Genomic DNA, 27959 nt, shown 5'->3' with positions numbered 1-27959 from the left:
CATGTCCTGCGTGGGAGAGTGCTGGCTGCTGACACTGGAAAGCACTCACTGAATGCTAAAGAGGGAGGACAGCAATGACCCTGCTCGTGAAAACTGAAAAGGATGCTGTGGGGCATGGGCAGGGCGCGTGCACACACACACACACACACGTTTCTGTTGTTAACAATAATATAAGTTGTTCAAGAATGAGACAGCAAGGTATCTAGATGTTCGCTCCCCTGCCATCTTGCTTCCCTTCATCTGGGTTCTGATTTACCCACTGTTACAGGCCAGCTGTGGTTTGAATGTACCTATCAAGTTCACATGCTGGGAACTCAACCATGAATGCAACAGTGTTAAGGAGGGTTTTTAATGTGTAGATTAACGTTTTTACTTGTAGGAGTAAAGAGTGAATGCAGCCCACACTGCTGCTCTTATCCTTGCTTCTTTGTCTTTTTTCATGAGCGACATGAGTTTGACAGCCTCCTTTGCTCTCACAGAAGTCACACATACTTTCCTTGGGAAAAAAAAAAACCAATCTTTTCATCAGCCGGAAGTTTCTGTCCGTGGATTTGCAGAGATACATAAAAACTGAGGAATGGGTTGCCCCTGGAGTACTCAGGTACTGACTCGGGGTGCTCCCTCATCTCTCAGGCATGGTGGCAACAGGCGCCGATGAACAGAACATTCTAGAATTGGGGGTCCAGAGGGAGATGCCTCTTCTAGGACTACCATCAAGAAGGATATTATCAACCCGGATGAGAAAAAAAATCCAAGAGGTACTCAGAGATGCTGACCTTCAAGAGGCCTGAGAGCTTGCATCGGGAGGTCTATGCTTTGCTTTACTCTGACAAAAAGGATGCACGCCCCATTACTACCCAGTGACACTGGTCAGGCATATCACACAGTGAAAGCTAAAATTGGGATCCAAGAAGGTTCGCCCTGGGAAGTGCATGCCATTTACCAACCCAACTCGGAAGTATGGTGCTGTGTTTTCTCCCCTGGCCTCGGGCATCAGAAGAGGGCAAGGACTACCCTTTTGCCAGGTTCAGTAAGACCGTACAGGTGCGGGTGTACCCAGAGCAGGAGTACCAACTGATGATGCCTGTACTAAGGTAGAGACTGACCCCCTCTTTGACCTCAGCCGCCGATTTGACGTGCTCTTCATATCCATTCGTGATTGGTACAATCACCAGCAGTTCAAGAAGCGCTTTGTGGGAGGAGAGAGAGGTACTTCCACACTTGTGCCAAGCTTGCCAACGTGAGGGCAGTGCCAGGCACAGATCTCAACATACCAGTATTTGATGTTGGCCATGAGAGACAGCAGAAGGAACAGCTGGAGCGGCTTTACAATGGGACCCCAGCACAGGTGGCAGAGGAGGAGTATCTGCCACCGGAGCTGTGTAAGATCGATGCCCGGAAAAAACGAGTGGGTGAAATGCAGCCAAAACCTGCAGGAATTGATTACAGCAGCAGACACCACTGCCAAGCGGTGGCGCACAGAATACAAGGTCCCCAAGAAGAAGCCACCCCAGAAGAAGAAGCCAGAGAAGCTAGCTCTTCCTGACACTGTAGGCATCGAGTTTCCAGATTTTAAGGCAGCAAGTGTCACACTATGGAGCCAGCAGATGAAGCTGCTCAACTCTGTGGGTCAGAAGAAGATCAAGGCACTGGAGCAGATGCTGCTAGAACTTGGTGTGGAGCTGAGCCCTACCCGCACAGAGGGGCTGGTACAAATGTTATGGTCAACGAGGTGTGGAGTTACGGTCTTGCTCTACGAGCTTGAGTGGGCCTGTGCCAACTGGGAATATGAGCTACAGATGCTGTGGCACCGCCATGAGGCCCTGGCTCAGGAGGAGGGCGGGGGGGGGGCCCTGCCACACCAGGAACAGGACCAGCCCCACTGAGACAGCAGTGTCTGAATCTGGACTTGGTCTTGACTCCAAGTACACCATCATTGATGTAGTAGGCGCACCCCTCACACCTAATTCAAGGAAACGACGGGAATCTGCCTCCAGCTCATCTGTGAAGAAAGCCATGAAACCATGAGGGGCTACCAGGGTTGGCGATATAGTGTAAATAGAGCTGTGAAGTTGGAAAACAAAACAAAACAAACAAACAAACAAACAAAAAACCCCAATCGTTTCTTTAGCCTTTGGGCATTGCATAATTTATATATACAAAAATATAAACTGAAAATAAATGTTTAAGGAAACAGAAAAGGTGAAGATATACTATAATTTGGAAACAATATAAAAACAGAATTAGACTTTCTTATGTATTTCTGCTATTGGAATTATCAGATACTAAATATGAAAATATTCTACTTAGACTATTGAAAGAAATATAAGGAAAGAACTAACAAAGAATAAATCTGAGTGAGAAACAGTGAACAAATATCCAGAAAGATCTATAATACAGTCAGGTAGTGCTTTAGAAACAAAATCATAAAATACAAAATTAAGAGTTCACTACATTACCAAAATTAATGAAATTTGTCAAAGGTTCAGTGACAATTGCTAAGTCAGAATGTATAACCATGAGCCTTATCTGGAGTATATCACAAAGAAAATACTTTCTTTTAGTGTGAAACGAAGTCAAGAGACAAAGTAGAATGAGATGTAATGTTTGTCACATACAAAGGTTCAATCAGTCTAAATAAAAAGTAAAAAAAGAAAAAAAAAAGAAGAAGAAGAAAAGAAAGAAAGAAAGAAAGTTCAAAGAAAAGCAAAGACAAAGAAAAGGGGCAAAAAAATGATATTTAATTTTCATGTCAATTTGTATAGATTATACTTTTTTTTTTTTTTTTTTTTTTTTTTACACATGAGCTAGGAATGGTTTATTTGCCTTTCGGGGCTTTGATCTTCCTCAGGTAGAACTCCAGCTCCTTGCCCTCCAGCACATAGCCGTCCGCTCTGCCGCACTGGCCTGGTCTTGAGGCAATACAGGTAAGAAGTTTGCCCTGCTGGAACTGGTCCTCCAGAAGACTGCTGATTTTGGCGTTCTTTTTCCTCTCATCGTATTTCTTCTGAATTTTCTTTGATCGTTTTTTGTTTAAAATCCCTTCCTCCTCAGGAGTCACTGTCGGCGCGGGGTGCTGTCCATGAGCAGGATGCAGTTCTTCACCAGGGTCTTGGTGCGCACAAGCTCATTATTGGAGGCATTGTAGGCAACATCAATGATCCTTGTTTTACGAGTACAGCACTCAGAGCACCAGGAGAAGTTGCCCACATCCAGTCTCAGGGCACGGTACTTCTTATTGCCTCCTCGAACTCGGACTATGTGTATGTGACGAGGGTCCTAGCTCATACTTCCGCTTCTTGTGGTAGGGCTTTCTCTTACCCCCGGTCTTGCGGCGCTTGTGCCAGTTGTCCCGAGAGATGCCTATCGCTCGGTGCTGGCTGGAAAGTAGATTATACTTTCTATGGAGTCATTTTCTTTTCTGGAGAATACTAATTAATATTCCATTGGTGATAAAAGTCTATAGATATAGAATATACACTATGTTACATGTACTGCATGTAATATATATTAGACTATATGAACTATTGTTTATACAGAGTTATAATATCATAGAAGGAATACAATCCAGCTAAATGTTCTTTCCAAGAAAATAATCTTACAACTCAAGGGTATAGAATAACAAAAAGATAGAAATATTAATAATTTGAAAATTGTGTTTTTGAGCAGTTTGTTAACATAAACTGGACGTAGACTGAACAATAAAGGAAAAAGACATAGACTGAGGAAAGAGAAAGGTATGAAAAGATATAATAAGATAATTACAGATCTCTGTAAAAGCCTTATGTCAGTTTACCTGTAACAGAGACAAAACATGCAATTCTTTACAAATCTGACTGTAAGAGAAAGGAAAGATGAATTAGTTAAGGATCTTTTTCCAGGCATAGATGACATCCTAGATTAGTTCTAGCAGTTGAATAAATAAGTTATTTTATATGAGTTTGGTGGTGTGCTTATAATTCCAGGACTTGGGAGACTGAAGCAGGAGAATTACCATGAGTTTAAGACCAGTTGGAACTACACAGCGAGATCCAGGGCAGTTTGAGCTGCAGAGGGAGACCCTGTCCTAACACAACAACAAGAATAAAAGCAACAATAAATGAAGAAATAAATAATGTCATGGTATATGAAATCTGCTTTAAATGGAATTGGGCAATCAATACAATTCATATTCGATATTAAAACCCACAAAGCCATTAAACGGCAGGCATGTTTCATTTAACAAAGACATTAAGCAAAATATTAGCAGAGAGGAAGTAATACAGTAAACATGAATGCAACTTTACCAGGTCACCTTCCTCTTGGGAGTGTGAAGCTTGCTTAATATTAGAAACCTATTAAGTATAATTTTACTAGAATAATTAAATTAAAAGAAAATGAAACAGTTTTGGAGGGTTGGATGGATAAAAATTCTGAGTGAATTGGGAATATACTGAAATGCCTCACTGGATGAATAGCGTTTATTTAAATTATAGCATTACGTATAATTCTCAACAGTGAGTTGTGAAGGTTATTCATCTGTGGGAATTATATTGGGTGATGTGCATGTGTGTTAGCCTGTGTGTGCATGTGTGTTAGCCTGTGAGTGCATGTGTGTTAGCCTGTGTGTGCATGTGTGTTAGTCTGTGTGTGCATGTGTGTTAGCCTGTGTGTGCATGTGTGTTAGTCTGTGTGTGCATATGTAGAGGCCAGAGATTGACCAAGTATCTTCCCTCTGTTTCTCTTTACCTTCTCTTGTTTGAAACTTTTTTGTACAATACATTTTTGATCATATTCTTTCCCTTTCCCCTACGTCTCTCAGATGCTTGCCACCTTCCTCCCCTCCTAATTTCATGCCCCCTTCTGTCTTTGCTGTTTTGTTTTGTTTTTCAAGACAGGGTTTCTCTGTGTAACAAGAGCCCTGGCTGTCCTGGACTCTTTGTAGAATGAGATCTGCTTGCCTCTGCCTCCGGAGGGCTGGCATTAAAGGCGTGTCCCATCATGCCTGGCTTCTCTCTGTTTTTGAAACATGATCACTTGCTGAATCTGCAGCCTGTCATTTTTCTTAGACTGGCTTATCAGTGAGTGAGCCCTTAGGATCCACGTGTCTTCCACTCTCCACAGCGCTGTTAGAGGCTCAGGCTGGTGTGCCTGGTGAGGATGACCCTGCAGGTCGTCACAGCAGGCAGGGAAGTGAACCTCGAATGGGTGAGAATGAAAACTCCATGCAGATTGATCTCAACTTGAATCAGGTCTTCAAGGAGTGTGTGACACCAGTTTCTTGTGCACACGGAAGCATCATTACATTGAAACTCATCTCAGGATAAAAGTCATTTCTTCCAAAAAGATGGGTTCTAGACATAGGCTACTTATACTAGCTTAAGGGCCTAAAGAAGGGTCTGGCTTGACCTCCATTATACAGACAGCATAGAGGTTTTGGTTCTGGTTGTAGAAGCTTGGAGGACTCTTTCACTATACATATAACATGAGGGTCATTTAGACATTAGGCATCTCCAGTCCTGGTTGTGGGAGCTTGGGGGAGGCACTGGCTGTAAGGATCATTTGGCTACGGGCCACTTCTGGTCCTAGTTGTAAGAGCTTGATATGGCTTGTACCAACAGACAACGCAGATCACCAGGCTATTAATCACCTTCAATTCCCAGCTTTCTGGACAGAACAGTTGGGTTTTTTCTTTATTCTTTTTGTTGTTTTTTTTTGTTTGTTTGTTTTGTTGTTGTTTTTGTCTTTCCCACTTGGAACGATAATCCTGCATGCTTACTATCCCTGGTTTCTTTGGGGATCTGTGGGCACAGGGTTCTTTGCACTGTGCTCCCAGCAGCCGGCCACTTCTGTGAGCATTAGGAATCCCAACTCAGGGCCTTGTGTTTGCACAACAAGCCCTTCACACCCTCACCATCTTTCCAGTCCCCTGTATTCACCTTAAAACCAGAAAAAGACAAGGATGTCATTTCCCCACTCCCATTCATGATAGAAACACTGGCCTGTGTGCTAAAGACATGAATACAAGCACAAGGACAGGGATTGGACTTCCACAGTTGGCAGCACAGAGAAAATATAATACAGTGTCAGTAGAAAGGAAATTTAAGAGTGTACTTAGCAAACAATACCCAATATCTATATAGAGAAAAAGGTTTACACGTTGGTAAAACTTTATTTAAAGTCGCTGACTGGTAAACAAAACAAAATATACCATTTTATGTATAGAATGCTTAGATACTGTAAACTGATAGCTTGCTTCTAATTTGGATGATAGCTTCTCAGCAGCTTTGTTCAAAATTCCCACTGTAGATTTTGAGGAACTTGACAAGCTAATTCTCATATTTAAAGAGAATACTTCAAAAAGATCCAAAAACCAGGCTCAAGTAAACACTGGGGTGATTGAAGTGATCAGATAGCCAGGGATAATGTGGTTATAGGCAATTAAGAAATATCTTTTGCAGGAAGTTACAGATTCAACTAAATAAATAGAATAAACTCTACAAATGGTTGCACATGGGGACTTTTCTGTGATAATGTTGGGTCTGTGAGTAATTAAGAAAGGAGGCAGTGTTGTATATATGTTGCTTAGAATTAATACTTTAGATAGAAAAAATATGAAATTTGATTTGTGGTTACCCTAAAAAAATACTTGTAAAGTTAATACATATGCATGAAAGTCAGAGGTTTCCTTAAAAGGCACAGGAGGTTTGGAACCTTTAGACGTGACACGTGTTCTAATAAGACCCCGAGAGCACTAACTTAATATTCTTAATGTCACTTTAGGGTAAACAAAAGTGCAAGGAAATGGAGTTTGCTTAACAAATAACAAGTAGAATTGACCACTAGGTCCCACAAAAATTCATGTAAATCAACAACAGTTACTAATCAATTTAAAAAGAGATAAGCAACCTAACTGAGGAAATGCAAGGTCTGTTACTAAGGAGGCAAAAATTACAGCAAACATACACTTAAAAAGATGTTCAACTTTGTTTATGAACAGTGGGATGCAAATTAGGATCTCTCCATCAGCTTCAAATGCAAAGGGGAGCAAATAACAAACAGGAGAAAATGCCCATTTGTAAGGCAAGTCAGTGACGGTCAGGGTCATCAACTGCAGCACTGTCCATTTCTAGGAGGGCATGCTTGGGAACAGGAAGAGCAAGCCCACAGGTAGATCCAGCACTTAAAGGAAAGCAAGTTTGTTTGTGGGCCCAGAGTGTTCATCTTGCTATTGTTTTATAATTCACATGCTTGCTACATGCATTCTTTAGTATATATCACACGTGACTGTAGTTTTTGAGTCCGTGACAAAAGGAGTGCCAAGCCTGAGTACATCCTCTGTTTTCTTGAGAATCCTGTTCCGTCTTTAGGAGTGATTTCTTTAAAAGTGTTGGTGCAAAACACCTTTATGTGCTGTAAATCTTGTAGAAAGGAACCTGTTCTTTTGACACCTGATCAAGTTTCCTTGTGTAGCTCTGCCGCTCTGGCCTCTGCTCTGTTAGTGGTAGAAATTGACCTATTGTTTATTAAACAAAACCAAGAAAGGAAAAGGAGTCAATGTTGCAGAATTATAATACCAGTGCATAATGGTCCAGGTGCTGTATTGTACCCAGCACCGCATACTGAAATGTATTTAATAAATGCTTCTTCATGATGGCAATGATAAAGAAAAGCATTCCTTTCTGGAAAAAGTGTTAGTTCATGCTGATCAAGGGGGGCATAAACATGCCAGGTGATATACCTTGAGGCATGTGGGTAAACTCATACTGCACAACCTGTTCATTTCCTTTGTTTGTCTCAGCCAGTGGTTCTGTCAGTAAGCTCATGCCTCTTGGTGGCCTTCTCTGCTGGGATTATGGGACTGTCCTGTAATTCCATCACCTGCAGATCCCAGCGTCTTGCTGGGAACTGATGAGGAAGGGACTGAAGCTATCCCATCCCCATCATTTGCCTCCCCTTAGCTTTACAAAACTCTCAAGGGAGTGTGGAGGCAAGGAATAGAGGATTTTGTATTTCAAATGAAACTTGAACTTTCTCAGAATGGCTTATGGAAGAGAAATGGCTCTCGAAGTATGTCTGACACCAGTGCCATGCATCTGAAGGCTGCCGTGGTTGACAAGGCTGCCTGCTACTCTTGCTTAAGGGTCAGTGTTCTTGACCTTGAAGGCAGGTTGCCAATGGAAGAAAAGACAAAACCTCCCCAAAGGGAAGTCTGTGTTTATTTGAATTGAACAGACAAAGGCACTAATCTCCAAAACTCCTTATCCAAAGAGGTGATGGCCATTGTAGATATACTCCAATTATCTTCAAGGTTCAACTGTTCTGTTTGTTTTCTGGTTTTGGATTTCTTTCTGACTTATCTTTTCTATGTGTACAGGAAGTTTACACCAATAGGGTCCTACTGCTGTCAGTAAGTAGTACCCTCTGAGTCCCACTTCTCCATGCCTGGAATCCCATGCAGGAACATGAAAATCATCAAACCATTTCTCCTTTTGTGGTTCTCTCTCTCTCTCTCTCTCTCTCTCTCTCTCTCTCTCTCTCTCTCTCTCTCTCTGTGTGCATGTGCTCACGTGTGTGTGCTCGTGTGCAACATATATGACAACAAATTTTGCTCCACTTTCAGATTTTGGTTGTTGCTGAGACTCAGCCAAAAAGACCATTGCAGTAAATTAACCAGATAGCAGAAATATGCCAATCATAAAAACAGAAGAGCAGAAAGCCTGTCACTGAGTCAACTGGTCAGCAAAGTGAAAGAAAAAAACAGGTCAACTTAAAAGGAACTCATCTCTCCAGGAAACACCAACTCTGCTTGGGAGGTAGTTCCCCACACATTACAAAGCTCAAAAACAGTAATTACAGAGAGACTTCCGGTTTATATCCCAGCTCTACATCTTCCTGGTGCTTTACCCTTGATCAGTGGTTCAGATAACCTCTAAGCCTGTAATCTGTAAAATAAGTATAAATGCATAATTGAATTATTATGGAATTTAAATTAAATGTATGTAATAGCCTCATGAGAGCATATCTCATACAATATCTCGTATCTATCAATGAGTTATCTGCCATCTATCTATCCATCCATCCATCTATTGATTCATCTATCATCTATCTATAATTTTTCTATACTATCTATCTACCAATTGTCTTCTATCCTATCTATTAATCTATTATTTGTCTATCATATCTCTCTATCTCCATCATCATCATTATCTATCTATCATGTATCTGTCATCATCATTAATCTATCATCTATCTATCTATCTATCTATCTATCTATCTATCTATCTATCATCTATATATTTATTATCTAGTCATCAGTTATCCATCTTTTATGACATATCATCTATAGGTCTTCATCTATCAATCATTTGTTTATATATGTTATTCATCCTTCTATTCATATATTGGATACCATTTTTCCTATGATATAAATCATCTATTTTTGCATCATTGTTTAATGATTTTAGTGCTGTTTGCATGAAGTTATATACATTAAAAGGCAGAGACTTTGGGTTTCTTTCATTCTTGTAAACCACTTTTCTCTAATATTCAATATAATTGTATTAGTTCTTTGCACCTACATATTTGAGTTCTTCATTACTTTTGCTTTCTCAGAACACTTCTCTGTTAGGCTTCACTTTCCTTTTGCCTTCATTGTTGCAGAAAACACTCTCCTTGTCTGGACTGGGCCCCCAGCTACTCATTCTGGAAAACAAGCCTCCATGGCTTGTTTTCTCAGTAGCAAGCACTGGTGACCACTCTGCCTTTCATACCATTGGCTGCATCAATATCTGACCCAGTAGAAAATGGATGAATTGAAAATGTGCTCATCTAATCTTGTTGCTGGGCAACCAGAGCTCCTTCTCAGAGTGAACTTTCAGAAATGTGTGGGGACATACCTCCTTGAAAGGAAAGGGGAGTCATTTCACAAGGGTCACAGACTTCTCATTGTCCACTGGGTGCCTGTCCTTCAATAAGAAAAAGATGATCGCCAGCCTCAGTGAGAGCCCCTAGGCCAGTGCTTCTCAACCTGTAAGTTGCAACCTGCACAGAGGTCACATATCACATATCTTGCATATCAGATCACTTATGAAGTAATAATGAAATAATCTTATGGCTGGGGGTCACCACAACATGAGGAACTGTATTAAAGGGTCATAGCATTAGGAAGGTTGAGAACTACTGCCCTAGGCCTGGCATCTTGGCCTCCCTAATGCCTATACTATTATTCCCAGGAGAGTTGCTGAGGGAGCTGACAGCTCACTGAAGGACGCTGAGACCTGCCTTTGTTATATGAGGACACTCACTCTGTGTAATACTGAAGTCTTCAGAGCTGCCCAACAGGTATGTCTTCTTCATTCTTGTATAGTCCTTCAGACAGGCATTTCAGTTTTATAGAAAAGAATATCAACAGTATCCAATACCAGTCTTAACCCCACATCTCTTTCCCACTTCAGGGTATTTAATTTATTATTGAGCTAGGGGGCCTTCATTCTAAAACGTAGAGATTCAGTGTTTATTAAAATAATTATTTTACATTATTACTCAATAGAGAGTTGGGTTCTAGGAGGGAAAGGATTGGGGTGCTATGTGAGAAACATCTAAAGTTGTTTTGGAAAGGCGTATGAGGAGTAGTTAAAGAAGCAATCAAGTGTTTAGAAATAAAATAACTTAGAAGTAAAAATCCAAAGAAGAATGGCAGAAAGAGTACACATTGGTGCCAGCTGTGGGGGCCTACAGATTCAAGTACATTCTTTCTTACATATGGTCCTTTCTAATTCCTAGTAGATGAAAATTTATGACACACAACGATTTTGCAGATAAATCTAAGGTCTTCTGTGTAAGATGAACATTAGATCAACAAAAGAGAAGAGACCAATGGCTTTTTAAAAAACCCTAAGCGAATATTTCAGTTCTTAAGTTCAAAGACAATAGAGGGAATACTTGGACCTGTTGTTTGGCACATTGAAAACACAATTCTTTCTAGTGTTTAGTACCAAGTATTATGAAAATAAGTAACATTAAAAATAAATACAGTAAACCAGGCCAAGAGACAAAGCACAAGACTGTGCTGATTAAACATAAATGTATGTGTTTCACTCTTATAAAAAAGGACAAATTATATGAATGCCTCAACTGAGATTTTTAAATAGCTTTAAAATTTTTATCAGCAGTGATGCATCAGAATAGATAAAAGTTTTATGCTCAACCATTATTAAATTTTATTACAAATGGCTGTACTGTATTGCAGGGCAAGACTTTTTATTATGTTTTGAGTTGATGTGACTTAACCTTTCTCTTTTCTGCCTTAGGGTGATGTCTTTTGAGTTGGTCCAGTTCTCTAGTTTGTTAAGATATCTTCCATAAAGGTACCCTCTAAGGTCTTAGCAGAGCCAGCTTTTGGGAAATGCATCAGTGGTTTTGTTTTTCTTGTTCTACCTGGTCATGTAGACACAACTCTGGTTTCTAGTTGAATTTGGCAGCCATATGGCATTTGAGGCTCCATATAAAGCATCCAAATTGGCATCTCTGGCCACATAGTTGAGACTAATATTACAGTGAATAAGTATACTCTGGGCAAAGTGAATCAGGAAGAATGGCTGGAATCTGAATTTTCAGACATACTCCCACCTACCAGCAATTTAAAACATTTTCCTTAAGAAACCCACTGTTTATGATTAGTCTTCTAGAGTATTTATTTAGTTTTTGCTCATATTTTTACATAGATGTTATTTAGGCTATTGTGTACACACACACACACACACACACACACACACACACACACACACAGAGTTTCTCCGTTCTCATCTATTGCTTACATTCCACTCACTTTCAAATCTACTACTATTTTGCTTTGTTCTCCATCCCCTTGTATAAAGAAAACAGCAAAACCCACCGTCCAGTTTCATCTTCCATGACAGAGGTAGTCTTAAATGCAGTAAATGAAGCAATGAGAAGTGAGGAAGCTCAATGTGTTGACTTTGGAATAAAAGCACAATAGTAGATTTAATACATGTCGTTCAACTCTGTGGATGTATTGAAGTCAACCATGTCATTCAGGCTGTTTGTGTAGTTAGATCTATTCAGGAAACAGCCTTGCAAAGCCAAGTTTAGCAAACTGCTCGATTCTGTTGCCTTCGTTAGACACTATTACTTTGTAGAAGGTATAGGATTTACATATATACATTACAATTTTGACTATGGGAAGTGATATGGGCATTGCCACTGTCAGCATGTCCGTGTAGAATGTATTTTGTCAGAATCAAAGAGATTTGTGAGTTCTAGTTGACCATGTACCACCCATTCTAAATGCACTTATTTAAAATATTACTATCACATGATTGAGCTTAAGTCCTTGCTGTGTGCTGGAGCATCTTGTGGGTATATTCCAAGGAGTAGAATAGCTGGGTCTTGAGGAAACCTTATTCCCAGTTTTCTGAGATAGCGCCAGATAGATTTCCAAAGTGGTTGTATTAGTTTGCGTATTCTCAGCCATGTTCATAGTGGCCTTATTCATAACAGCCAGAATATGGAAACAGCCTAAGTGTCCCTCAGTAGAAGATTGGATAAAGAAACTGTGGTACATTTACACTATGGAATACTACTCAGCTATTAAAAACAAGGAATTCCCGAAATTTGTGGACAAATGGATGGAACTAGAAATAATCATAATGAGTGACTTAACCCAGAAGCAGAAAGACTCACATGGTATATACTCACTTATATCTAGACACTAGCCCAAGGGGCATGTCCCTTGAAAGTCTTCATTTATCAGGAAAGTGGGACAGAGGGAAGGACATCCTATTGAGACCTTAAGTGAGAGAAGCATGGGAGAATGGGGAAATAGAAGGATCCAGAGGGTCTTAGAAATTTACAAGAAGAACATTATAATGGGCAGACCTGGGCCCAGGGGTCCTGCTCAAACTCTGGCACCAGCCAAGGACTATATGTGCAGTAAACATTGAACCCCTACCCAGATCTAGGCAATGGACAGCACATTCTCCACAGATGAGTGGAGAGTGGGGACTGACTTTCACATGAACTCTCATGCCCCATATTTGACCACGTCCCCTGGATGGAGAGGCCTGGTGGCACTCAGAGGAAGGATAGCAGGCTAACATGAAGAAACTTGATACCCTATAAGCACATACAGAGGGAAGAGGTCCCCCTCAGTCACAGTCATAGGGGAGGGGAGTAACGGGAAAGCAGGAGGGAGGGAAGAATGGGAGGATATAAGGTATGGGATAACAACTGAGATGTAATATGAATGAATTAATAAAAAATGAAAAAAATATATGACTATTAACTGCCACGGGAAAAGGCAGTGTTTGAATGGACAAGATTAAATTTGGGGCTGCCTTAGTTACGGTTGCTATTGCTGTGATAAAGCACCATGACCAAAAGCTACTTGGAAAGGAAAAGGTTTAATTTTTCCTACAACTTCCAGGTCACAATTCATCACTGAATGAAGTTACGGCAGGTACTCAAGGCAGGAGCCTAAAGCAGGAACTGGAACAGAAGCCATGGTGGAGTGCTGCCCACAGTTTTTGCTCCCCAAGGCTTACTCAGCTTACTTTCACAGACAACTCAGGACTATCTGTCTAGGTTGGAATTACCTGCAGTGGGATTGACCATCTTGCATCAACCATTAGTAAAGAAAATGCACATAAAATTGTATATAGGCCAGTGTTATGGAAGTATTTTTCTCAGTTGAATTCTTCTTCCCAAATGGCTCTGCTTTGTATCAAGGTGACATAAAACTAACGAACACAAGGCTACCTGTAAGACTATTTACTCTAAAGTTTACCTAACAGTGTATTGCTATACTATCTTGAATATGACTAACCTTTTTTAAATTTACTGACTAAACAATTATTGCTTTTATCATTAACATTTATTACTCCATTTGGATCATGGCTATAAATAGTCAAAATAGCTATGTCTAAGTATTAAAAACCAAGACAGTGGTGGCCCACAACCTTTAATCCCAGCACCTGGAACAGAGCGAGTTCCAGCCAAGTCTACACAGAGAAACCCATCTCATAAAGAGACAGAGAGAGAGAGGGGGGGGGGGGGAGAGAGAGAGAGAGAGAGAGAGAGAGAGAGAGAGAGAGAGAGAGAGAGAGAGAGAGAGAGAGAGAGAGAGAATATTAAAAACTGATACAAAATATCAATAAATAATTTAATCAAAAATAACAAAATAAAGTTATAGTTGTGTATAGTTGATTAAGTCCATTGATTGCTTAGTGGTCATATGAATCAGGCTATAATTTTCACACCAGGAATCTGAAACTCAAATGATCATGGTATCAAACATGTAAGTAAATTAAATAGGATGAGCAGGCCATACAAAGGGTCAGCTCATTCAGTTTTGGCAGCCATAGCAATGTGTAGGCATTTGAACCTAGGTTGGCCAAGTCTTTTCCTTTTTATAGGGTAATGCCTAGGCCTTGTGTCTCACACTCTTCACCTGCTGGTGCTGTATGCCTCGTACTCAGGCTTTACAACTTTGTTTGAATCTTGCCTGTTCTGGGAAACATTCTTCAATTCTCATGATGAGCACAAACTTTTTCATGCTCTTAGCATGATGAAACACCTCCCACTACTGCACCCACTTCACTCATGATGTAGTAATTGTGTACTAAGTAATCACTTGATATGCTACATATAATCATTTTAAGGACAGTGACACTCACAGGGCGCAGTGCCTGGCGCCAGGAGAAACCAAACACTGTGGAATGGGTTAAAGAGGGATACGGACACAGGGTTGATCTGGAAAACCTCCTTAGAGTTTTACTTAGAGTTGATTTGATACTTTGGCAAATTATAGAGACAGTGAGCAGGATGAAGAATCTTGACAGAGTTTACCACAATCACTCCTCACCACCTTCGTAAGTGTTCTAGTTTTCGCTCCCATAAAGTACATTGTTCCTCCACACTTTAAACCTAGCCACCCTTTCCCACCGAGTGGTAGCCTATTAGATACTGCATTAGATTCTGACAGCTATTGCCACATCATTCTTTGAGGCCCGGGATTCTAGCACAGTGCTTATAACATAGCTCAATACATGCTGTTATGAAAGAACAAATAGGTGAGTGGTTTGTACATTTGTCAGATTGCTCTCTGTCTAGGGTGACCAACCTGCAGCAATCCTACAAGAGGAAGTGATTCTTGATGGGCAATTGGAAAACCAACCTACTGAGTATTGGAAAGTGGAAATAGAAGATCTCTACACATAAAAATGGTTCTCTTTATAATTTTCTTAGAGTCTAGGCTTGACTGGGAGGCTAACTTGAACTCAAACAAAGAGAGAAAGAAGCAAACAAAAACCAAGTGCCACAGCTAATGTTTTTGTTAGCTACTTAATTTTATAGTTTTTAATTTGTTAGAATTAGAATCCCATGTTTTCTGTTTTATTTTGTTTTTGTCACAAATGATGTAAATCTCTGAGTCAGTCACCTTATTGTAATATAGACTTGACAATAGCAGTCATATAACCAGTTTTTTTTTGGTAAGCTCCTTTTGTTAGCCCTGGTGTGGAAGGGATATCAGACAAACAGATGAGAGCATTGTCTATCCGGACTCTACTTGGATGATGTGGCTGTGATATTTTACTTCAATTCTGAGTTAATACAATGTAGAATGTGTTTTCCTCTGAGGCAAAGCAGCTTACTGGTGTGTAGCAGACAATTCTCACTCCTTAGTGTGAATCATAAACAGATCTCAAGTCACATCACTCCCTTTATGAAAAACATTATTGCATTTCTCAATCTTGGATGGTGGTTGGGGGAGTAGTCTGTGGCTACCAGGCACAAAAATGTCAATTTCTGGTACTTGGGTGATAGGCTGGTATTACTCACTGCTCTTAAGCGTGGTAATTATAATGTAGTATTTTCCCCTTTGTGTCCTAAAACAGAATCCTGTGAGTAAAAGGGTGGCAACCTAATGATATGCTGTATTTGTATTTGGCCTGTCTGGATTTTCATGCTTTTAAGAACCAATAAGAAGAATTTGGCTATAACATAGTAATAAGACAATAATGTGGTAGCAGTAACTTGACAGCGGAGACTGAAATACATTCCTCTCTGGTTTGTTTGTTTGTTTTGTTTTGTTGTATTTTTGTTTTTGTCCACACATGTGCTTCTGTGAGAGTGTGGGAAATTCAGGCAACATCTGCAGATCACTGCAAAGCTCTAGTATGTGACACTTTGGGGGAACAATCTTGTGAATTTGAATTTATATGCTCTTCAACATATTGCAAAAGAAGGGAATCAACAATAGTCTCAGGAAAGAGTAAATCTTGAATCAGTCTTCATATTTTCTCACTGTTACTTCGATTCTCTAACATTATTTTTAATCTAAGACCTGTATTTATTCTTTCGTTGGTGTCATGTATGGGGTCGAGGTAGAGTCAGTGTTTTCTTTGTATACAGAGGAATTAAACAATAAGAACAACCTAGTGGCACTCAGAGGAAGAATAGCAGGCTACCAAGAAGAGACTTGATACCCTATGAGCATATACAGGGGGAGGAGGTCCCCCTCAGTCACAGTCATAGGGGAGGGGAGTAAGGGGAAAATGGGAGGGAGGGAGGAATGGGAGGATACAAGAGATGGGATAACCATTGAGATGTAATATGAATAAATCAATAAAATTTAAAAAACAATAAAAACATTATGGGACTTGTTCTAAGTCTCTCGCATAATTATTTGTATGATCACAAAGTCTAGGTTGCTATTCAGATGCACAACTGGGAGGGAAGTTGTTGGGAGTTACAAGGACAGAGAAATTATCCTTTGAAAGACCACACTGTAGAAGGAGCAGCCTCGAGAGATGCCTTTTGACCACCACAAGAAGGAAGCCTAGCCAGATGCTCTCCTGTAGTACAAATGTCAATGCCCTATGTTGCTTCATGTGGTGACGACTGTGCCAACATACTGATAAATATGGCTAACAGTGGGTACATTATCAAGTCTGTCCTCAAGAGACTGGGGTCAACCCAAAGGAGATAAAGATGAAGGAGATCCAACCTTTTACCCCACTTGTCTATGTCAGCTCACTTCTGTGGAAGCAGCCATGATTGCTCTCACTAAGGTCTCAAATTTTGTGTTATAATCCAGATGACTCCCCATGTATTGTTCATAAGACTTACCAACTGTACAGGGCTCCTAGTGGAGGGAGGGTAACTCACTCACAAAACTTTGACCCAAAATTTACCCTACCTACAAGATGTGAGGGGATAAAGATAGAGCAGAGATCGAGAGGGAGTGTCCAACCAAGGCCTGGCTCAACCTGAGATCTACTCCATGGGAGTGAAGCAACCCCTGACACTATTAATCATACTCTATTATGCTTGCAGATAGGAGCCTAGCATAGCTGTCTTATGAGAGGCTCCACCCATCAGCAGATTGAAACAGATGCTGAGACTCACAGCCAAACATTGGGTGGAACTCAGGAAGATTGGAGGTAAGAATAGGACTCACAGGGGGCAGAAGCTCCATAAGAAGACCAACAGAGCCAGCTAACCCAGGCCCAAATGCAACTGTGGAGATAGATGCAGCAACCAACAACCATTCACGGACTTGATCTAGGCCCCTTACACGTTGATGGGTAGCTTGGCCATCATGTGGGTACCCTAGAAAGGGGAGAGGCAGCTGTATCTGACATGGACTTTGTTTTTGGATCACCTCCCCCTAAAGAAGCTGCCTCACCATGCCACAGGGGAAGAAGATGTTCTCAGTCCTGATGCAAATTGATGAGCTGGTGTGGGTGGGTGGTTATGTAGGGGTTCCCTTTATCTGAGGAGTAGGGGAGGGGCAATAAGGGGAAGAGGGAGGGAGGGTGGAACTAGGAGGAGAGAAAGGAGGACCTATGATCTGGATGTAAAGTGAATTAATACATTAAAAAAAAAAAAAAAAAAAGAATTACTGACCAACTGTTGAACCAATTAGCCAGTATTGTCATTGTGGCTTTGCTGAGTTACAAAGAGAAGCAGCTTCTTTACAGGGGTACACTTCTCCCTGTTACAGAGAGTATCTACTTGTTGAACTTTTGATGTAACCCTCACATTTGAAACTGCAGTTGTTTCTCTTAACACTGTTCATCTTTTCTGGTTGATAGTTAAATAGCCTCAATCCCTGGGTTCCCCAGGTAGATTGTTGTCTCTTTAATATGCTGCTTGGAGGCACCAAATGTAGATTTCATCCTTGCATGTAGACTACATATCAACTCAGGTTGCTTTAACGTGAACTCCAAATTGAGTGAAAATTCACTTATCAGTGTATGTACATGGGAGGGGGTGTGCCTCATTTTATTTATATAAATCATAAAACCAACATATCTAAATAAGAATAATGGCTTGCTTCTTTAGACTTTGGGTGAATTTAGGTATTTTGTTGATCAGATTCTATTTGCTTATTTGTACCTACTGTTTTGAAATCTTGTTTGTTTCTTTGGAGGGTTTAGTTTTGTTTTGCTTGTTTGTTTTCATGACTGTCCTGAATTCACTTTGTTGACCAGGCTGGCCTAGAACTCACAGAGAGCTGCCTGCCTCTGCCTTCCAAGTTCTGGGATTAAAGATGTGTACCACCAGGCCTGCCTTTGTTTTCAAATATTAAAGTAGGTTTTGAAATGATGACATAGCCCTCTAACTAAATAAATATTTCTCAGACTGGGATCTGACAAAACCTGGAAAATCTAAGGACCATTCCTTCCAACCCCCCTGCATCTGAGTATTCTCCATAATAGATTTTTTCAACCTTGTATTTGTATTTTAGCACAATTTGAAGTTGTAATTTAAGTTTATAGTAATTATTCATTGTTGATTGTCTGGTATGCCTATGTCTGCTTTTTCTTTACAATAGCACCACAAGTTCCTTTAGAACCTCCTTCTCCTCAATTCAGACACAAAGCATGAGTCGGATGACCTCCAGCCATAGCTCTGGGTGTCAGCTCCAGGGATGTTTACACTGGCCTCAGAGAGGAGTCTGCAACCTAGCCAGAGCCCATGAGGCATGACAGCCAGGGATTCTTTAAACTTAGAACCCAGTTGAAGTTAGGTTTTTTTCTTTATTTGCAGCTAAGAGGAATCCTGACAGGTACGTAGATCATTGGGATGAATTTAGTGCCTGTGTTTGTACAGATACTTCCAGTGTCTTTCTTGCCAAGTGGTACAACTTTAATTATCTCAAGATAATAGGAAAATAATGGAGGCCGATTTAATATGTAAATGATGCCCATTTTATGAAGGACGGTTTCTGGATAATTCCACAGAGAGAAGTGAGTCTTCAAATGATATCTACATTTTTTAAGCCTGAAGAATGAAAGGATCCATTATGGTCATGGATACTGAGTGGAGATTGCAAGCAGCGATTAGTGTGTATTTCAGTGATGCACTTCCATTCATCACAGCGGATTAAGATTGCTAATTAAAAACTTATTGGCTTGAAGTTTTGTTTGTATTTAATTTAAAACTTTTTAGTTGTTGGAGAGCGAGATACATAAGTTTTTTTTTTTTTTTATCTGTAAGTTTAAGGTTGTACAGGTTTGAATAACATTAAAATAACATTAGCACCAGGGACCCAAGGGAAATGTATTTTATTATTACAGAGAATCTGTTCATTTCTTGAGTTTCAGAAGTGTTGTCATAAATGGCAAATGGTTCATTTATGTTTGTTAAAAAAGACAGACTATGGACTTGGATAAACATCCTCCTAGTTAGAACATCAGTGAATTGTACCAAATTATATTTAAAAAAAAAAAAGACCTCTAAAACTCCAGTCCTCAAAAAAGAATGTCACTCTTCTAAGTAGGGCAACCTGTTTTGCAGACATAACTGCTTTTCTTTTCTGCTTAACTATGTGTGAGTTCATTGACCTAGGTCTTGCATTGTAGATCAAAATAAAGCAAAGCTCTGCAAGTCTGGGTCCATCAATAGGCCACGCTGCCTGTCTCTTAGCAAATTAGCCACACTTATAGAGGAAACTCAAGATCCAGCTTTGGCTGGTGAGGGTCAAGTGCATTTGTGCAATGAGATGGGTATCTGAGGGCAATGACTTTCTTTTTTGTGCAGCTTGTTTCTTGCTAGACATGTCCTCAGATCTCAGTCTTTGCATCAACTTTGGACTCACAAGTCCATGAAACATACTACACTTTGATTTCCTGTCATACCGTGTCACAAGAGGGGCATCCTCTTTCCAGAAAGAGTCTTTGGATATATGTAACCAGTGTCAGTTCCTGTTTCCAAGAGTACATTCAGTTCGATTCCAGGAAGCTCAAGAGATATCTTCTAATTTCGTTTGACCTGCCCAGCATTGTTTTGCACACAGGATTATCACACACACACACACACACACACACACACACACACACACACACACACACACGCGCACACATACACACACTCACACACATATAAAATCCTTTAAGATACTTGTTTTATCTGCAGAATAAGTATCTCAAGGTGATCAAATAATCCAGTGGCAGAGAAGTCACTGAATGTTGTGAGAAACCAGTTGTCTACTATCCAAAAATTCCAGGGCAAAGGGATGGAGGAGGTGAAACTATTTCAGTACTATTTTGTTTTCACTAAAGTGTGCACATAGTTGTTTGACTAAATATTTTGGCTTTTTAGCTGGCTGCACTGGCATCTCCTTAGAAGTACTAAGTAGTCTGGAGAGAAGAACTTTCATGACTAAAGAGTGACACAGGCTGCTCTGTTGACAGATATATGTGGACTGTTGCTGAGTCTTGATTCTTACATTTTAAACCAGTTAGCAGTATTTGGGGCCAGTTTAACATCCTGTTTAAAAAACATTCTTGAGTAAGTGCCCTTGTATGGTAGAGCATCTTTTGGGTGTACGCCCAGGAGTGATGTAGCTAGGTCTTGAAGTAGCACTATTTCCAATTTTCTGACAAAGTGCCAGGTTGATTTCCAAAATGGTTGTACAAGTTTGCACTTCCGCAAACGATGGAGGAGTGTTCCCCTTTCTTTATATCCTCTGCAGCATGTGCTGTCTCTTGAGCTTTTTATCTTAGCCATTCTGACAGGCATAAGGTGGAATCTCAGAGCTGTTTTGACCTATATTTCCCTGATGGCCAAGGACGCTGAGCATTTCTTTAAGTGCTTTTTGGCCATTAGAAATTCCTCTGTTGAGAATTCTCTGTTTAGCTCTGTACTTCATTTAAAAATTGTATTATTTGGTTTGTTGGTGTTTACTTTCTTGAGTTCTTTATATATTTTGGATATTATCCCACCCCATGGGAGGGAGTCAAGTCCTGAAACTATTAAGGGTACTCTCCTATGCTTGCAGACAGGAGCCTAGCATAGTTGTCCTCTGAGAGGATCCATCCAGAAGTAGATCAAAACAGATGCTAAGACTCACAGCCAAACATTGGGTAATGCATAAGGAGACTTAAGGAAAATTGGTGAGAAGAAGAAAAAGACCTGGAGGTGACAGGAGTGCCACAAGAAGACTAACAGAGCCAACTAACCAGGTTCCAGAGGGACGTACAGAGACTGATGCACTAATCAAGGATCATTCATAGACTGGACCTAGGCTACCTACACAGATGTAGACAATGGGCAGCTCAGGCTTCATGTAGGTTTCTTTTTAAGGGGAGCAGGGGCTGTCTCAGATATGGCCACAGTTGTCTGCTTTTTGACCCCTTCCTCCTGAAGGGGCTACCTCGCCAGGCCACAGTGGAAGAGGATGTGCTCAGTCCTGGTGCGACTTCCTGACCTAGGGTGAGATGGTGTCGAGGAGGGGAGAGGCTCTTTTTTCTGAATAGGGAGGGGGCATGAGGGAAGAGGGTGCGAGGGTAGGACCAGAAGGAGAGGAAGGAGAGGTCTATGATCGAGATGTAAAGTGAATAAATAAATTAAGTAATTAAAAAAGAAAAAGAAAAGAAAACCTTCTTGACAACTTTATTTCTCCACCTGCACGCAATGGAAAGTACTTTCTCATTAACCATTACCAGAGCATTGTTTCCCCACGGTCCCTGGCAGTCAAAGACAGCATGCGGTACAAGGAACCATCGACTCCAGACTACCTTGCTCACTAATTCGCAATAAATTTTAAACCCTCAGACACAACGGAAATAACACAGCAAGGAGGTGGTTGTCTCCACTGGAACCATTTACAGAGGAGAGCAGGGCTGTGGTGAGAATGTGGAGCTGATGTGGTTCTGAGACTACAGCCTCCAGAGCATCGTGTCTTTCCCCGAGAAGCTCCGTGGAAAGAGGGTTGTAGTTTCAGACCTGAGTTTGCCTGTTTTGCTTGGCTTTGTTATTCGGGCCAGTATGTCTGGGCTGTCAAGAACCACACATCCTCTTTATTTAGAGCCTTTCTGTTTTTTGCCCCGTTTGCTTTCTTGCCAGACGAAGCCCTTCTCATGCTGCTTTCATTGATTCCTTCCACTTCTTACTGGAAAAAAAAAAAAAAAGCACCTTGAAAGTTGCTTTGGCTTCCTTTCTATTGCCGTGGTAAACACCATGCCCAAAGGCAACTCGAGGGACCAAGCTTTTATTTGGCTTGCAACGTCTCCATCATTCTCCACCATTGAAATACAGCAGGGCAGGAACTCACGGCAGAAGCCTGGAGAAAGGAAATGGCGCAGAGGCCGTGGAGGAGTATGGAGAAGTACCACTTTCTGTCTTTCTCCCTTTGGCTTGCTCAGCCTATTTTCCTCTAGCATCTGGGACAAACTGCCTAGGTGTAATGCCACCCTGAGTGTGCTGGGCTTTCCCGTATCAATCTTCACTCAAGAAACTGTCCCACAGGGTTGCTTGTGGCCTGCATGTCAATCTGGTAGGGTCATTGTCTCAATTCATGTTCTCTCTTTCAAGATGACTCTAGCTTGTGTCAAGGTGACAATAAATTAACTAGTACAAAAGTCATTCCATACAATGTGGACAGAATGTGCCTGAGGAATCTTTTGCCCAAAATAGAGGATTTTTACTTCATTGGTCAAGGATGTCTCTCATTAAATTTCTTTCTGAGGTTTCATCTGATGGTGCATTGAAATTTGGCTGAGTACTAAATTTATTGAGAAGTCCGGCAAAGGTGCAATCTAATGAAGATTTAATTTTAGATAAACTAATAAAATCTAAGGAATCCATTGGCATGCTCACTGAATTTATTTCTCTGATACATTTCATGCACCAGAAGGAAAAATTGTGGAATTGCATGGATCTATTGCTGTGCAAATGCTTTAAGCATCACTTAGGGAAACATGCAATATGCTCTCAATATCTTTGGAAAGGGACATAAAATGTTATATACTTTAAGAGAATAGTTAGACAAGTGCAACTTGCAACTTGACTAGAGTCATCTATTCCCACCATTTATTAATTTTGTCATGGGAGACATTCAGAGCCATTCAGTCTAAAGCTTGTTCTGAACTCAAAATTTCAGTAATATAATTGTTAATAACTATTGTGTAAAGAATAAGAGACATGTAGGAACACGGAATAGAGGGGTTAGGAAAAAGTTCATTGAATTATGTCTTTGTAGGAAGACACTGTTAGAGGCTCTGAGATGTCTTTTTCCCCTCATAAAACAAGTTCTTATTTTATTTAGTTTAGAGTCTAGCATTTATTGTCCCACGATGTAATGTTTTTCAAATGTCTGTACTCTTCAGAGAATTTAGCAACAGAGAAAATAGCTGCATGGGTGAATCCTCTGTGATGGCTGTGGTGTTATGTCAACTCAGTTTCTCATACAGCATTGACTCTTTAAATGTGACACACTTGTGATGAGTCAAACTGAGGCTTCTCTGTTGACTTCTGGGTCAAAGACAGGACAAAGCTGAACCCATAGCCAATGCCACAGGACTGTCCGGTGGGAACACCCTCTAACCTTTCCCTCTCGGGTTGTAAAACATTCCTGTTTCACCCAAAATCCAGGAGCTAGCCCTTGTCCTGCTTCTTCGTTTTGCTTCCAGATAAGTGGTAATTGGGACATGTAACACACTCACTCACTCACTCCATTCCCTCGGTGGGTTTGCTGTGAGACCATGACAATGTCTAAAGTACAGATTTCAAGATACAAGACAGGAAACAAGGACACATGCATATCTCTCTCTCTCTCTCTCTCTCTCTCTCTCTCTCTCTGTATGTATGTACACACACACACACACACACACACACACACACACACACACATACACACACACACATATATATATGAAAATATTTTAGGCTACTTAGTGCAAGATATTTGGGAGAGCAACATTTATTGGACATATTTCTTAAAATCATTGCTATATACATTACTTTCTTTGTTCCAAAGCCCATTCTTTGTTTGCTTGGTTTCATTTTGTTTTTTGAGATAGGGTCTCACTGTGGAGCTCTGTCTTCCTTGAGACTTGCTACGCAGGCCAGACTCATCTCAAACTCACAGAGATTTACTTACCTCTGTACCCTGAGTGATGGGATTAATGACATGTGCCAACCTTACCGCAACCTTGAGAGATGTTCAGGTGAGACCTGGACAGATTCAGGAAACGATGAGCTGCCATGACAGAAACCATGGCTCCAGATTGAACACTTTTTCTACAAGATAGGAGTTTCTTGAGGGCCACAGAAAGCATGACTCGAATGACATTTAATTAAAGGAAGAAACTGTTAGAAGTGTTCACCCTCTTCTTTGAAGCTTCCAAATACATAAAAGAGAAAGTCCTGGTGTAGCCCTGTGCAGTCCTGTGTAGTCCTGTGCAGTCCTGTGCAGTCCTGTGTAGTCCTGTGTAGTCCTGGTGTAGTCCTGTGCAGTCCTGTGTAGTCTTTACAACCACTCTAATATTGGCATATCTCCCCTTTCAAATAGTACAAGATGGGAAACGGCTTACAATATATTAATTTCATTCACATTTATTTGTATTTATGCTAACATAAAATGACTTTGTTAAGCAGATAATATATCCAAATGGGTTATAATATGTAAAAGTACAAAGACATTTTTTTGTCTTCTTTCCACCCATTTTTAACAAGGCAATTATAATTATGGTAATAGTTATTATTGGCATTTCTAGAGATATATTGTATTAATAGAAAATGCATGTATATGAATTTATGTGTGCAAATTTAGTATAGATATTTTAAAAACCTGAACGTATACATGAGATGGTTAATGCGTCCAATTTGGTATTCCTAAAATCACCCAGGAGAAGAATCTCAAGAGCTTTTTCTTTTTTTTCTTATTTTTTTTTTTTTTTTGTTCATTTTGGGGAAGACTGTAAGCATGTCTGTGGCTGGGGATATCTTTTAATTGATCTATTTGATGTGAAAAGCCTCAGGCCACTGTGGGAAACCAGCCACAGTTCCTAGGCAGGGAGTTCTGATCTGTCTAAGAGAGCAGAATTGGGAACTTAGCTCAAGCAAGCAAGCAAGCAAGCAAGCAAGCAAGCAAGCAAGCAAGCACGTGGGCATTCATTTCTCTCTGCTCTCGACTGTGGAAAGGTTGTGACTAATTGTCTGAAGTTCTTGCCTTAACGTCCCACAGTGATGGACAGTGGCCTGGAATTTTAAGTGGAAATAAACCTTGTCATTTCCTAAGTTGCTGTTTGTCACAGTATTTGGTCCCAGTAACAGAAATGGAACTAGAACAATTGTTCGTGCTGTTCTGTCCATAGCTTCTTTCTTATTACACACAGGTGTGGGGCTCCCAGAGATGAGAAGAGCATTGAAGCTGCTTTGTGCTGCCAGTGGACTATTTCTCACTATCTCTGTCCTCTTCTCTGTAAGTGAAAACAAGACATGTTACTGAAAAAATGAAGCAAGAGTGATTAGGTCACAGGACCTATGTCTAGTCATCTGACTTTGTCTCCACATGTTTTTCCTCCTTTCTCTTTGTTTTGTCTTTTCCCCTGAACTTTTTTCTTTTGTAAAAATATGTTTTTAATTGAAATAGAATTACATCACTTTCCTCCTCCCTTTCTTCTATCCGTTGTCTCTCAGCTACCCTCCCTTAAATCTCTCATGTCTCCACCTCTCAAGTTTGAATATTTGAATATTATTGTTACATACGTACATGTATGTGCATTTGTCTACACACACACACACACACACACACACACACACACACACACACACAGCCTCTTGAGTTCATCCTTGTTGGTGGTGTGTATGTGGTTTCAAGGACGACCTTTCTGCATTAGATATCCAACATCCAACAAGGGGGGGATCATCCCTGGGAAAGGCTAACTATCCTTCTCCCAGAAGTTACTAGTTGCCTGTGATTCTTGGTCTAGGTGTGGGAACCTGAGAAAAATTGTGACCTTTCCATGTTAACACAGCCATTGCTTTTGTCATTGCTCCAGTCTTGCTTGTGTGGCCATTTCTGGGACAGACGGTCTCATAGCAACCTTCCCGGTATTCTAGCTCTTGCAATTTTACCACCCCCTTTTATATGATACTCCATGAGCCATAGATGTAGGCGCTGTGATGTACATGTGTTCATTTCTTGAAGCTGGGAGTACTACAGTCTGTTGATTTCTGCATTGTTTCCAATTGTGGTTATCGGTAATGGTCTCCATTTGTTGTAAAAACAAACAAACAAACAAACAAAAGGCTTCTCGGGTATGGGTGGTAGCTATACCTACCTGTGAGAATCTGATAAGATTTATAATGCAGTGGGAATTATGCTGATCTAGTGGAGTGGCAGTAGATTATTTTCTAAGGTCTGTGACTTCACCAGCTCCAGGAAGGTGGTTAAGTTTTCAGTACCTGGCATGATTTCCCTCTTGCTGTGTGGGCAATAAGTTCAACTGGACAGCTGTCTGTTGCCACTAACACACAAGTGTGACCTATCTAAAGTCGTGGTGATTCTATCTTAAAAGAAGTTAAGCCACTTGTGCTGATGCCTCTCCCCACAAGAAGTGCACAAGCAAAATTCCCAGTCCCAAGCAGGAGACACTTCCTTTTGAATGGTTTGTTAAGGGTAGCCCAGGCGACTCCCAAAACAATATAGATTATTGACGTAGCCCTTCATTGCCTCGCAGGAGTTGGGAGGGTGGGTCCGTATTGCAGCACACTTACGACACAGGACTCAGATGATTCAAGTTGGATCGGACCTGAAAGCCTTTTTTCCTGTGGTCTAGCTTCCATGGTTCCAGAAAATATTATGCAAGCTACCAAGGGAGGGAAGCAATTAAGCAGGCTGCAATCCCCCACACTTCTCTTGAAGCAGAAGAAAGAACATACTGTTTCTAACCCTGTTGAAGGAGCCCTGCACGGAGGGAGCAGTTCTAATGAACCCTTTCATCTCCTATCGCTTTAAGGGACCCGGGAACATGAATCAAACTAACAAGAAGGGGAAATGGTTTTTCCTAATGGCTTTCTCTCTTGAAAGCAGAGGTAAATTTAACAAAAAGATGCCAATAGTCTGATTTGCTGAGTTCTATGAAAACCAGTCCACAAACTGCTGCCATGTGAGAAAACTTTTTGGCTAAACCCATAGACAGTCACCCTGGTCTGAAGTTCAGTTACCTGCTTTTGCCCTTACCTAAAAGCCATGCTTTTTTCTTTATTTTATTTTTTTTTAATGCCTGCCCCCATGTGTCACTGCAAATATATTCAACCAAGACATAAACTCTTTAAAGCTCACCCAGATGCCAATTTATATAAAAAGTTTTTAGTTTCTAATAAGAATATGTTTCAAAAACATCGCCTAAGGCCTCGGGTAGATTGCATGCAAGGGTGACTTGGGTTCAATACTTAGCATCAAACAAGCAGCAAAGTCATCAACTTACATTCTCCCTTGTACACAGTAAGGGTGTGAGTTAGATACATCTTATGGAGCAGAGAAAGAGGCTGCTCCGTGCCCCGGATGACCTTGTGGATATCAGGCTGGTCTCTAATAGACTGCTGGAAGCTTTGCCCAGAATTGGAAGTTTGTTAACAACAGATGACCGGAAATGGTTATCTCCCTGCCATGGAGATTCAACCACGTGCATGGGAGAACAATTAACTGTTAATCACCCTTC

At 40.7% G+C, this 27959-nt stretch overlaps 2 pseudogenes; one reads left to right on the top strand and one right to left on the bottom strand.

Annotated features, from left to right (window-relative positions):
- Nucleotides 1-635: 635 nt before the first annotated feature.
- LOC127189844 (DNA methyltransferase 1-associated protein 1-like) lies at nucleotides 636-2028 on the top strand (annotated as a pseudogene).
- Nucleotides 2029-2803: 775 nt separating this feature from the next.
- Nucleotides 2804-27959, bottom strand: part of LOC127189842 (40S ribosomal protein S8-like) — a 69291-nt pseudogene continuing 44135 nt past the window's right edge.

This window comes from Acomys russatus, chromosome 5 (assembly GCF_903995435.1).
Source record: "Acomys russatus chromosome 5, mAcoRus1.1, whole genome shotgun sequence".
Lineage (NCBI taxonomy): Eukaryota > Metazoa > Chordata > Mammalia > Rodentia > Muridae > Acomys > Acomys russatus.
This window is presented reverse-complemented; position numbering and strand designations above follow the sequence as displayed.